Below are 12,631 nucleotides of genomic sequence, written 5' to 3'. Positions count from 1 at the left end.
TTAATAGTAGTGTCTTTCCTATGGACTCAATTGTGATTTCTCACATAAAAGCAAAATGTAGAGTCTTGAAGCTTGTTGCCAGTAGATGTTCCTTGCATCTAAGGAATGTCCTCACAATCCTTTGCCAATTCATTCATTGAACTTTTCCTGAAATATACTTGGTAGAATCATTAGTCCAATGAAATGTATGTTGTTATTAATTACCAAAACCACCTAGGGAGAAGTTGTGCTTTCAATCTCCCCCTTTTTGGTAATTGATGACAACATATAGATCAAAGCTTCGATAGGGATTGAAACAGTGAATAACGTCGTCCCTTTGAGAAGTATGTGATAAGAAGAGCTCCCCCTAAATTTGTGCATTATTTTAAATTTGCGTTTGAGTGCAAATGCACAATCGATTATGATCATGGGTAACTCTTCCATGTCACATACGTCTTGGTGGTGCGCAAAAATGATATGAATGGATTACAATGCACATAACACAACACAATGAAATGAATGAATGGTCATCACATACATATAATATCAACAATTACAAAGTGCATAATCAAACATCACGAAGTTTAAGAACATTCGCACGATAAACCAAATGTTTTTCGAAACTAAAGAGAGCAACCAAAATGCAACACTCTCCCTCTCTCTCAGCCCTATGATCTATACATTTCTCCCCCTTTGGCAACAAGTTACCAAAAAGCTCGAAGGTATAGAGCTAAGCGTCGCTCTAGGCATGGTCTCCTCCATGGGGCGATGAAGTTGCTCCGGTAGTCGTGGAAGGAGTCGATAAGAGAGCGTCGGTGAAAACTTCAGCTGATGTCCTTTGAGGTGGTGGTGTGGACACTGGAGATGTTGAGGGAGCTACTGGAGCTGATGCAGGTGCTGATGAAGATGGTCTCGTCTTTGAAACTGGCACAACAGAAGATCTGGCCTGTGTCCTGAACTGAGTGTGAGCCTGGAGTGGACTGTCATCATCATCAATAGAGTTGGGAGAAGGCATTGCATCTACCTCCTGCTTCAACTGGTTGACCGTGGTGGTTACCTCAATCACCTTGACGTCCAGGTCATGAAACTTAGTTTCCACAATCCTCTCAAGGCTCTTCTGATTCAACAGAATGTCATTTATGTTCTTCTCCACCCCTTGGACGGTGCTGATGAGGTATGCCATTTGGTCACTCTTCGTCTTTAGCACTTGAGCACTAGTGGCTCTGGCTTCCTCTGCCTGGCCTCGGCCCCAACTTCAGTCCATGTTGTAGCTGAAGTGGGATGACTTGGTTCCACCACCACAACGTTATCCTAGAAATCTGGCTTGAGTGGTAGGTGTTAACGATCAAGTAGATACATGCTCTTTCCAACTTTGGAGTTAATCAACATCTAAATGTATGGAGCATATCCACATGACCTCGTCTGGTCAACAAGAATCCTCTTGATTGTCTCTACAATAAGATCCATCACCCTTATCCTGGTGTGGGTGTCTACATGATGCAGCATATTGATGGAATACCCCCTGATTATCTTGTCATCACCTGATTTAGGCATCAAGGTGTACCTCATAATGGTGTTGGTGGTGGGTAGTCCTGTTTGCAAGATGTAGACATAGCCTAACTTGCGTGACTTCAGATATTCCTTGGGAATATGATTATACATATTGGCCATGTGATACGTCCCAAACGTATCAATAATTTCTGCTTGTTCCATGATCTTTTGGATGGCACTGTTATATGGTTTGCTACATTTTTATAGCTTTTTACACATATTTGGACTAACCTACTAACTCAGTGCATCCAGTGCCAGTTTCTGTCTGCTCATGTCTTTTTTGTAGGGGCTTTTACCCAATTTTCCGGAGCCCCAAAAATGCCGAGAAAAATATATAAAAATCAGCGCACCAGAAGCTTCACGAAGCACGAAAGGGGGCCAGAGGGGTGCCAGGGCCGCCCAGGCGGCCTGTGGGGTCGGCCCACCCCTAGGCCGCGCCAAGAGCCCACCTGGGTGGGGCCCACACCCTCTTGTGCGCTCCTTTCGCCTATATTTACCCCTCGTCGAGGAAAACCCTATACAGCATCTAGAATCACGAATTTCTCCATCGTTCGCCGCCGCAATGCTTTCGAAACTGGGAGCGTCAGGAGACCTCTTCCCGGCACCATGTAGGAGGGAGGATTGACCTCTGGGAGCTTCTCCACCGCCATGGACGCTTTCCGGACGTGCCGTGAGTAGTCCTCCTTGGACCATGAGTCCATGACCAGTAGCTATGTCATGTCTTCTCTCCAACCTTGTGCTTCCATGATTAGTCCTTGTGAGCTGCCCTACATGATCAAGGCACTTATGTAATTTTCCTGCTATTGCTATGCTCGGTTTGTTGGGATCCGATGGATTATGAGATTATGTTCAGATTGTTATGAGTTATATATTTGTTTATCCTTTTATATTACGTTCCTTAGTGATTCATGCATGTTCTCCGTTGCTTTGTATTGCTTTGGCCGAGTAGTAGGTTGCAACTCCAAGAGGGAACGTTATGCATGATTGTGGGTTCATGCCCCTGATGTCTAGCTTGAGTGACACAAACATGAGACTAGGGGATGTGTTGTTGCCACCAGGGAGAAAACAACGGTGCTTGTGACCACGGTTGCAAGGATTGTTTACCTTACACATAGTTCGTTAATGCAGTTGTCCGTTGCTTTGAGTTTACACTTTGGGTGGGGCTCGCAACTTAATACCAGCGAGATGTTCTGGATAAATATCTCAAGGTGGATGATTAGTAAGTAGATGCTGATGAATAAACGGTCTACTTGTCTTGGCGTACTGCCCATTACTATTGAGCCTCTAACTTTCAAGTAGCATAATTAGCATTGCGGTGCGTTCATAATTCTGTCAATTGCCCAGCTGTAATTTGTTCACCCAAGGTTATTTGTTTATCGTCTTTTGGTAGAGAGACATCACTAGTGAACATCATGTGACTCCGGTCCATATCACCACCATTGCTTACGCCTCCATCATTTACTGCTTTTATTTACTTTTCCGTTGCAATCCCTATTACTATTCCCGCTTGTGTTTTGATCATTTGCAAACTACAAGACCGGAGAGATTGACAATCTCTCTGTACCCGTTGGGAGAAAAGTTATTTGTGTGTGTGCAGGTCCACGTCTTCTGCTAGCGCTAGGGTGGGAGACACCTACTTGTTTATCCTAGGAGTCCTCCTAGTTCGATAAACCTTATAGTCCCCGTGTAAGGGAATACTTGCTGCTGACTACATCTCAACGTTCCACTTGGGGTAACCAACGAGGAGCGAGAAGTATATACATCATCTCGTCATCACCATGGAATTGTCGTTCATATTGGACTCAACATACACATAAAGATCTCCATCATGCACCTCTGGGCTCCTAAGATGTTGTCCCACTCATCAATAGAAGATTGGTACCTGCTGCCTTCAGTCATCCATGTTATCTTCCCATCCGGAGAGAAATGAGTTGTGGAATAAAACTGCATGATCATCTCGTCATTCCAAGTTGTCATCTCTCCGCCAACAAGGTTTTCAATGTCAATGGCCCTCAAGTTCTCTTGTACATGGGGAAAGTAACCTTCATTCTCCTTGACGTAGGTCCAGTCAAAAAGTCTCATGTCACTAACTGCTGGACTCTTGTTTAACAAGACAGTCTCATAAAATCTTGCTACTCCTTAGTGTGGAAGCGAGCATCTGTTGGGGAACGTAGTAATAATTCAAAATTTTCCTACGTGTCACCAAGACCAATCTAGGATATTCTAGCAACAAGAGAGAGGGAGTGCATCTTCATACCCTTGAAGATCGCTAAGCGGAAGCGTTGCAAAGAACGCAGTTGATGGAGTCGTACTCGCGACGATTCAAATCGCAGAAGATCCAATCCAAGCGTCGAACAAACGGCGCCTCCGCGTTCAACACACGTACAGCTCGGGGGCGTCTCCTCCTTCTTGATCCAGCAAGGGGGGAGGAGAAGTTTAGGGAGAGCTCCGGCGACACGACGATGTGGTGGCGGTGGAGCTCGTGGTTCTCCGGCAGAGCTTCGCTAAGCTCGACGGAGGAGGAGGTGTAGGAGGGGGAGGGCTGCGCCAGGGGCAAGGGGATCAGGGGTGCCGCAACCCTCTCACCCCTCATCTATTTATAAGGGAAGGGAGAATGGCCCGGCCCCCTAGATGCCTCTAGAGGGGGCGGCAGCGGCCAAGGGGGGAGGCTTGCCTCCCAAGTTGGTGGGAGGATGTGACAGCCCGACACCGACGCTCCAGAAGATTCCTCTTTTAAATCGTTGTCGTAGTGTGTTTTATTTTGTTTGTTGCATTCATCACGCATCATGCATCATCTCCATCATCTCCGGTGTGATTGCTTCCCTTGTTGTGTTCATTTTTTCCCTCTTCTCCTAGCCACTCCTTGATCCTTTCCTTTCCCATTCTCAACTTATTTCAATCCATTGGAATCTTGTGTGGCATACCAATTTCGCTCTTTATCTCATTCGCAATGCCTTTGACATACTTCCCATGATGTCCCTTGCACTTTCTTATTTTCCTTTGCTTTCATTTATTTGAGTTGCAGATGTAATGCTCAAATAAATGTTTCTGTTGAGCCCATAAATAATATCTATTGTATAGGGTCACCATCTAAAATCTCAGTCCATTTGGGGTTGGTTTGGTTATGGTTTAAATTTAGGCAAGTTTGAAATAAATTCAAAACTTGTCCGAATTTATAATCTGTAAAAAATCCCCAAACCAATTTTATTAAATCCTCCATATTTTTCTCGCTCCGGGATAATATCTCTCTTGTTGGAATTCCAACTACATCCATTGTTTTATTTCTTTGCAAGTTGTTGTAAAAGAAATTAAAAACAAGAAAGAGGGGGAGAGAGAGAAGCCCAGCCTGTGCCAAGCCGGCCCAAGGCCAACCGGGCTCCCTCCAACCCTAGCGACAGAAGAGCGTCGCTCGTCTCCCACCTCCCTTTCCTCCCGACTGCGCCGCCTTCTCCCCAATTCCCACGCGTGTGCAGCTCTCCCCAGTGCCGCTTCCTCCCCCGTCTCGTTCTCCCTCCTCCCGATCCCCTCCTCGGGAACCCCCTAGCCCGATTCCTGTCTCCCTCTCCACCTCGCTCGCCAGCAGGGAGGTTCCCCTCGCCGCGCCGTCGCTCGCCGCCTCCCCGCGCTCCGGCCAGGATTTGGCCAGCCCCGACCAGATGCCGGCGTCGCGCCGCCGCCCTTGGCCTCCCGTCGCCGCTGGTCCCGCCCCTGAGCCCAAGCCGCCCTTGGCCCTCTCCCGCCGCCGGCTTGCCCAGCGCCGCCCCGTGCCTTCCCCGACGACGACGGGGCTCCTCTCGACTCCTTCCGGTGCGCCGCTGCCCTTGGCCTCCCACGCCGCCCTGCGCGCCATGGAGCTCGTCGCCGCTATGCTGTTGATGCTTGCTGCTGCTAATGCTGTTGCTTGCTGCTGATGCTTGCTGCTATTGCTTGTTGCTGATGCTTGCTGTTGTTGCTTGCTACTGATGCTTGCTGCTGATGCTTGCTGCTGTTGCTTGATGCTGTTGCTTGCTGTCGCTGCTTGATGTTGCCTCATGCCATGCCCGCCGCCATGCCCGCCAGTAGGACCTCGAGCTCATCGCTTCCGTTGTTTCGGTGGCCCCTGCCCAAGCTCCACCACAGCTCCCCACGTCAAGTTCTCTGCGTGAGACTAGTTCCCCTCGGTTCGTCGACATCGAATGCATGGACGGAATCCTTGCTAGACCCGAACCTCTACGACCGTCTTCAAGTTAGCGGGAACCACTACTTCCACCACGACTCGAATGGACATCGGACTCATCAAGTTCTTTGCCGAGCAGTGTACGACTACTGACGTCGAAGACCCGTGTACAACTACTTCCACGACGTCCATGACGACCCATGTTCACCTACACCGCAACGAACCGATCCGCCCGAACGCACGCGTCGAAGGTATACCATTGTAACGATGTCGTGGACCGATGCTTGTGATGTATGAATGAACTGTATGCTTGCACCATTTATGTTGCCCGATGCACGTTGTCCCTCTTTTGCTGTGCCCCCGACACATGGGAACCCGATAAACGGGATCACCCCATCATTATTTGGCATGACACGCACGCGCTCCCTATTCGTTGGCACCGGTATCTCCTCGAGTTTTCGGGACCGGAACGTTGTTGTGGCATCGTTTTCGTTTTGCCGCCATGGTTCCCTTTCTTTCGCCATGGCAACACATGCTTCTTTTTCTTCTTGCCAGTGTTGTTGAAAACTTGCATGCATGTCACATTCATGGCATAATTTCCTGTGTTGCATGTCTCTTGTAACATAGCTCCGTTCTATGTTCCACGTGTTAACCGACTAGGATGACATGTAGAATCACCGCTTCACCCCTTGCCATGTTAACAACATTTTAATATTGCCGTGTTCCTAAACGGGAGTGAACTAAACAATTAAATGTGGAGTTTCATCGATATGCAACTCGTTGCTATCGAGCTTCACTTAATGTGTAGTGTTTGTGTGAGGTGAATTGTCATGCCATGCCTTGCATCATTGAACTGATCATGTATCATATTAGGATGTGCATCATGTCGTGCATTTGTCGTGGTGTATATCTGTGTTGATGCTTGCTTCCGGTTTGCTCCGTCTCGATAGAGTTCCACAAGCGTGTCGGAATGTGAGGACCCGTTCGACTACGTTGGTTCGCCGACTTCACGGAGTTGTTCTTCTTCCAAGCGGGAACTCAGGCAAGATGACCATTTCCCCAGATACCATTACTATCATTGCCATGCTAGTTATTTCGATGCTATCGATTATGTCTCGTTGCCTACCACATGTTAAAATATCAGCCTCTCAACAATGCCATGAAAACCTTCAACCTGTTCACAACCTAGCAAACCACTAACTGGCTATGTTACTGCTTGCTTATCCATGTGTTAGCGTTGCTAGTTGTAGGTGTAGTTGCTTCCATGTGATAACATGGGTTCCTTGTTATATCACCATATTAAATGCTATTTAATTTAATGCACCTATATACTTGGTAAAAGGTGGAAGGCTCGGCCTTTCTAGCCTGGTGTTTTGTTCCACCTTTGCCCCCTTAGGTTCGGCTACCGGTGTTATGTTCCATAATTGAGCGCTCCTAACACGATCGGGGTTGTTATGGGGACCCACTTGATAATTCGTTTTAGATTAAAGCTGGTCTGGCAAGGCCCAACATTGGTACTACATTTTCCCAACCTAATAATTCTGTTAATACTGGAATGCATAGGGAGTTAGCGCTACCCGAGGAGTAATTCTACATAATACAGGGAGGGCCAGTGCTGGTCCAAAACAGAGCACTGTGTGGGGCCAGCCCAGGGCAACTTGGGAGATTTCTATCAGGCCACCGTATGCGTTGCTCATCCGTCGTGTCCTGAGAACAAGATACGCGGCTCCTATCGGGATCATCGACACGTCGGGTGGCCTTGCTGGATTAGTTTAACCTTTGACGAGATATCTTGTGCATCGGGATTCCGGTGATGCTTTGGGTAATCTCAGAGTTGAGGTTTTCCACTAAGGAATCCGACGAGATCGCGAGTGTCGTGATCGAGGATTTCTATGCGTCTTGCGGTAATTTGTGATGGACTAGTTGGAGCACCCCTGTAGGGTTAAATCTTTCGGAAATACGTGCCTGCAGTTATGTGGCAACGTGGAAACTTTGTTTAACACTCGTTCTAGATAACTTGAAGTAACTAAATTAAAATATGCCAACCGTGTGCGTAACCGTGACTGTCTCTTTCGTGAGTTCCTTCTCCGATCGAGGACACGGTGGGGTTATGTCTGACGTAGGTAGGTGTTCAGGATCATTCATTTGATCATCAGTAGTCACGTCCGCTATGCGTAGATCTTTCCCCTCTTATTTCTTGTACTCGTAAGTTTAGCCACCAAATATATGCTTAGTCGCTGCTGCAACCTCACCACTTAACCATGCCTCACCCATTAAGCTTTGCTAGTCTTGATACCTTTGGAAATGAGATTGATGAGTCCCTTGTGGCTCACAGATTACTACAACAGCAGTTGCAGGTATAGGTAAAGATTACTTGACGTGAGCGCGTTGATTGTTCATTTGGAGTTGCTTCTTCTTCTTCTTCTTCATCGATCTAGGATGGGTTCCAGGCCGGCAGCCTGGGATAGTAAGGATGGACGTCGTTCTTCTTTTCTCGTTTGTTTTCGTCCGTAGTCGGACCCTGCTCTTATTCATGATGATTATGTATTGTACTGATGTGACTCTGATGTATCTTGTGGCGAGTGTAAGCCAATTCTATATATCTCTTCTTTTTAGTACATGTACTTGTAACGATATCTATTCTTGCGAAACGATGAGATGCACTTCTATCCCTGATGAGGCCCTCGTGCCAAATTGAGGATAGGATCGCATCTTGGGCGTTACAGAGGAGCCCCCACGCCCTAGGGTTCCCAACCCTAGGCGCCTTGGCCCTTGGGGAGGGTGCACCAGCCCACTAGGGGGCTGGTTCCCACCCACATTCAGCCCACATGGTCCTCCAGGATAGGTGGCCCCTCCCGATGGATCCCCGGAACCCTTTCGGTGGTCCCGATACAATATCGATAAACCCCAAAGCTTTTCCGGCGACTGAAACTGGACTTCCCATATATAAATCTTCACCTCCAGACTATTCCAGAACTCCTCGTGATGTCCGGGATCTAATATGGGACTCCGAAAAACTTTCGGTAACCACATACAATTCCCATTACAACTCTAGCGTCACCGAACCTTCAGTGTGTAGACCCTATGGGTTCGGGAACCATGCAGATATGACCGAGACACCTCTCCGGACAATAAGCAACAGTGGGATCTGGATACCCATATTGGATCCTACATGTTCCACGATGATCTCATCAGATGAACCACGATGCCGGGGATTCAATTAATCCCGTATACAATTCCCTTTGTCCATCGGTATGTTACTTGCCCGAGATTCGATCGTCGGTATCCCTATACCTTGTTCAATCTATTTACCGGCAAGTCTCTTTACTCGTTCTGTAACACATGATTCCGTGACTAACTCCTTAGTCACATTGATCTCATTATGATGATGTATTACCGAGCAGGCCCAGAGATACCTCTCCGTCACACGAAGTGACAAATCCCAGTCTCGATTCGTACCAACCCAACAGGCATTTTCGGAGATACCTGTAGTGCACCTTTATAGTCACCCAATTACATTGTGACATTTGATAGACCCAAAGCATTCCTATGGTATCCGGTATTTGCACAATCTCATGGTCTAAGGAAATGATACTGGACATTAGAAAAGCTCTAGCAGACGAACTACACGATCTTGTGCTATGCTTAGGATTGGGTCTTGTCCATCACATCATTCTCCTAATGATGTGATCCCATTATCAACGACATCCAATGTCCATGGTCAGGAAACCACGACCATCTATTGATCAACGTGCTAGTCAACTAGAGGCTCACCAGGGACATGGTGTGGTCTATGTATTCACACATGTATTACGGTTTCTGGTTAATACAATTATAGCATGAATAATAGACAATTATCATGAACAAGGAAATATAATAATAACCATTTTATTATTGCCTCTAGGGCATATTTCCAACAGTCTCCCACTTGCACTAGAGTCAATAATCTAGTTACATTGTGATGAATCGAACACCCATAGAGTTCTGGTGCTGATCATGTTTTGCTCGTGGAAGAGTTTTAGTCAACGGATTTGCGACATTCAGATCTATATGTACTTTATAAATATCTATATCTCCATCCTAAATGTAAAAACGAATGGAGTTGAAGCGGCGCTTGATGTTCTTGGTCTTCTTGTGAAACCTGGGCTACTTGGCAATGGCAATAGCTCGAGTGTTGTAACAAAATAGAGTCATCGGGCCCGCGCATTGGGAAGCACTCCTTCATCCAGACTCATTCCCGTGCTGCTTCTGAAGCAACTATGTACTCCGTTTCACATGTAGATGCCGCCACGACGCTTTGCTTGCAACTGCACCAGCTGACTGCCCCACCATTCAAAATATATATGTATCCGGTTTGTGACTTGGAGTCATCCGGATCTGTGTCGAAGCTAGCATCGACGTAACCCTTTACGACGAGCTCTTCGGCACCTCCATAAACGAGAAACATATATTTAGTCCTTTTCAGGTACTTAAGGATATTCTTGACCGTTGTCTAGTATTCCATTCCGAGATCACTTTGGTACGTCCCTACCAAACTTATGGCAAGGTTCACATCAGGTATGGTACACAGCATGGCATACATAATAGAGCCTATGGCTGAAGCATAGGGGACAACACTCATCTTTTCTCTATCTTCTGCTATGGTCGGGCATTGAGCTATGCTCAATCTCACACCTTGCAATACAGGCAAGAACCCCTTCTTGGACTTATCCATATTGAACTTCTTCAATATCTTGTCAAGGTATGTGCTTTGTGAAAGACCAACGAGGCGTCTCGATCTATCTCTATAGATCTTGATGCCTAATATGTAAGCAGCTTCTCCAAGGTCCTTCATTGAAAAACACTTATTCAAGTAGGCCTTTATTCTTTCCAAAAGTTCTATATCATTTCCCATCAACAATATGTCATCCATGTATAAGATGAGAATTGCCATAGAGCTCCCACTCACTTTCTTGTAAATACAGGCTTCTCCATAAGTCTGTACAAACCCAAATTCTTTGATCACCTCATCACAGTGAATGTTCCAACTCCGAGATGGTTGCACCAGCCCATAGATGGAGCGCTGGAGCTTGCATACCTTGTCAGCATTCTTAGGATCGACAAAACCTTCCGGTTGCATCATATACAATTCTTCCTTAAGAAAACCGTTGAAGAATGTCGTTTTGACGTCCATTTGGTAGATCTCATAATCATAAAATGCAGCAACTTCTAACTTGATTCGTACGGACTTCAGTATCGCTACGAGTGAGAAAGTCTCATCGTAGTCAACTCCTTGAACTTGTCGATAACCCTTAGCGACAAGCCGAGCCTTATAGACGGTCACATTACCATAACCGTTAGTCTTCTAATTAAAGATCCATTTATTTTCTATGGCTTGCCGATTATTGAGCAAGTCCACCAAAGTCCATACTTTGTTCTCATACATGGACCCTATCTTGGATTTCATGGCTTCAAGCCATTTGTTGAAATTTGTGCCCGCCATGGCTTCTTCATAGTTCGAAGGTTCACCGTTGTCTAACAATATGATTTCCAGGACAGGGTTACCGTACCACTCTAGTGCAGAACGTGTCCTCTCGACCTACGAAGTTCAGTAGTAACTTTATCCGAAGTTTCATGATCATCATCATTAACTTCCTCTCTAGTCGGTGCAGGCACCAGAGAAACATTTTCGTGCGATGTGCTACACTCCGGTTCGAGAGGGGTACAATTACCTCATCAAGTTCTACTTCCCTCCCACTTACTTCTTTCGAGAGAAACTCTTTCTCTAGAAAGGATCCATTCTTGGCAACAAAGATCTTGCCTTCGGAACTGAGATAGAAGGTATACCCAATAGTTTCTTTACATAAGCATCGCATCCCCAAACTTTTAGAAACGACATCTTAAGTTTCTTGCCAAACCATAATCCATATGGTGTCGTCCCAACGAATTTAGACGGTGCCCTATTTAAAGTGAATGCGGCAGTCTCCAATGCATATCCCCAAAATGATAGCGGTAAATCAGTAAGAGACATCATAGATCGCACCATATCCAATAGAGTGCGATTACGACGTTCGGACACACCATTATGCTGAGGTGTGCCAGGCGGCGTGAGTTGTGAAACAATTCCACATTTCCTTAAGTGTGTGCCAAACTCATGACTCAGATATTCTCCTCCACGATCAGATCGTAAGAACTTTATTTTCTTGTCATGTTGATTCTCTACCTCACTCTGAAATTCCTTGAACTTTTCAAAGGTCTCAGACTTGTGTTTCATTAGGTAGACATACCCATATCTGCTTAAGTCATCAGTGAGGGTGAGAACATAACGATAGCCACCGCGAGCCTCAACGCTCATTGGACCGCATACATCGGTATGTATTATCTCCAACAAGTTCGTTGCTTGCTCCATTGGTCCGGAGAACGGAGTCTTAGTCATCTTGCCCATGAGGTAGGTTCGCACGTGTCAAATGATTCATAATCAAGAGACTCCAAAAGTCCATCTGCATGGAGTTTATTCATGCGTTTGACATCGATATGACCTAGGCGGCAGTGCCACAAGTATGTGGGGCTATCATTATCAACCTTACATCGTTTGGTACTCACACTATGAATATATGTAACATCACGTTCGAGATTTAATAAAAATAAACCATTGACCGGTGGGGCATGACCATAGAGCATATCTCTCATATAAATAGAACAACCATTATTCTCGGATTTAAATGAGTAGCCATCTCGCATCAAACGAGATCCATATACAATGTTCACGCTCAAAGCTGGTACTAAATAACAATTATTGAGGTTTAAAACTAATCCTAAAGGTAGATGTAGAGGTAGCATGGCGACGACGATCACATCGACCTTGGAACCATTCCCGACGCGCAGCGTCACCTCGTCCTTCGCCAGTCTCCGCTTACTCCGCAGCTCCTGTTTTGAGTTACAAATGTGAGTGACGACGATATGATG

Source organism: Hordeum vulgare, chromosome 2H (genome assembly GCF_904849725.1).
Source record: "Hordeum vulgare subsp. vulgare chromosome 2H, MorexV3_pseudomolecules_assembly, whole genome shotgun sequence".
Taxonomy (NCBI): Eukaryota; Viridiplantae; Streptophyta; class Magnoliopsida; order Poales; family Poaceae; genus Hordeum; species Hordeum vulgare.
This window is presented reverse-complemented; position numbering follows the sequence as displayed.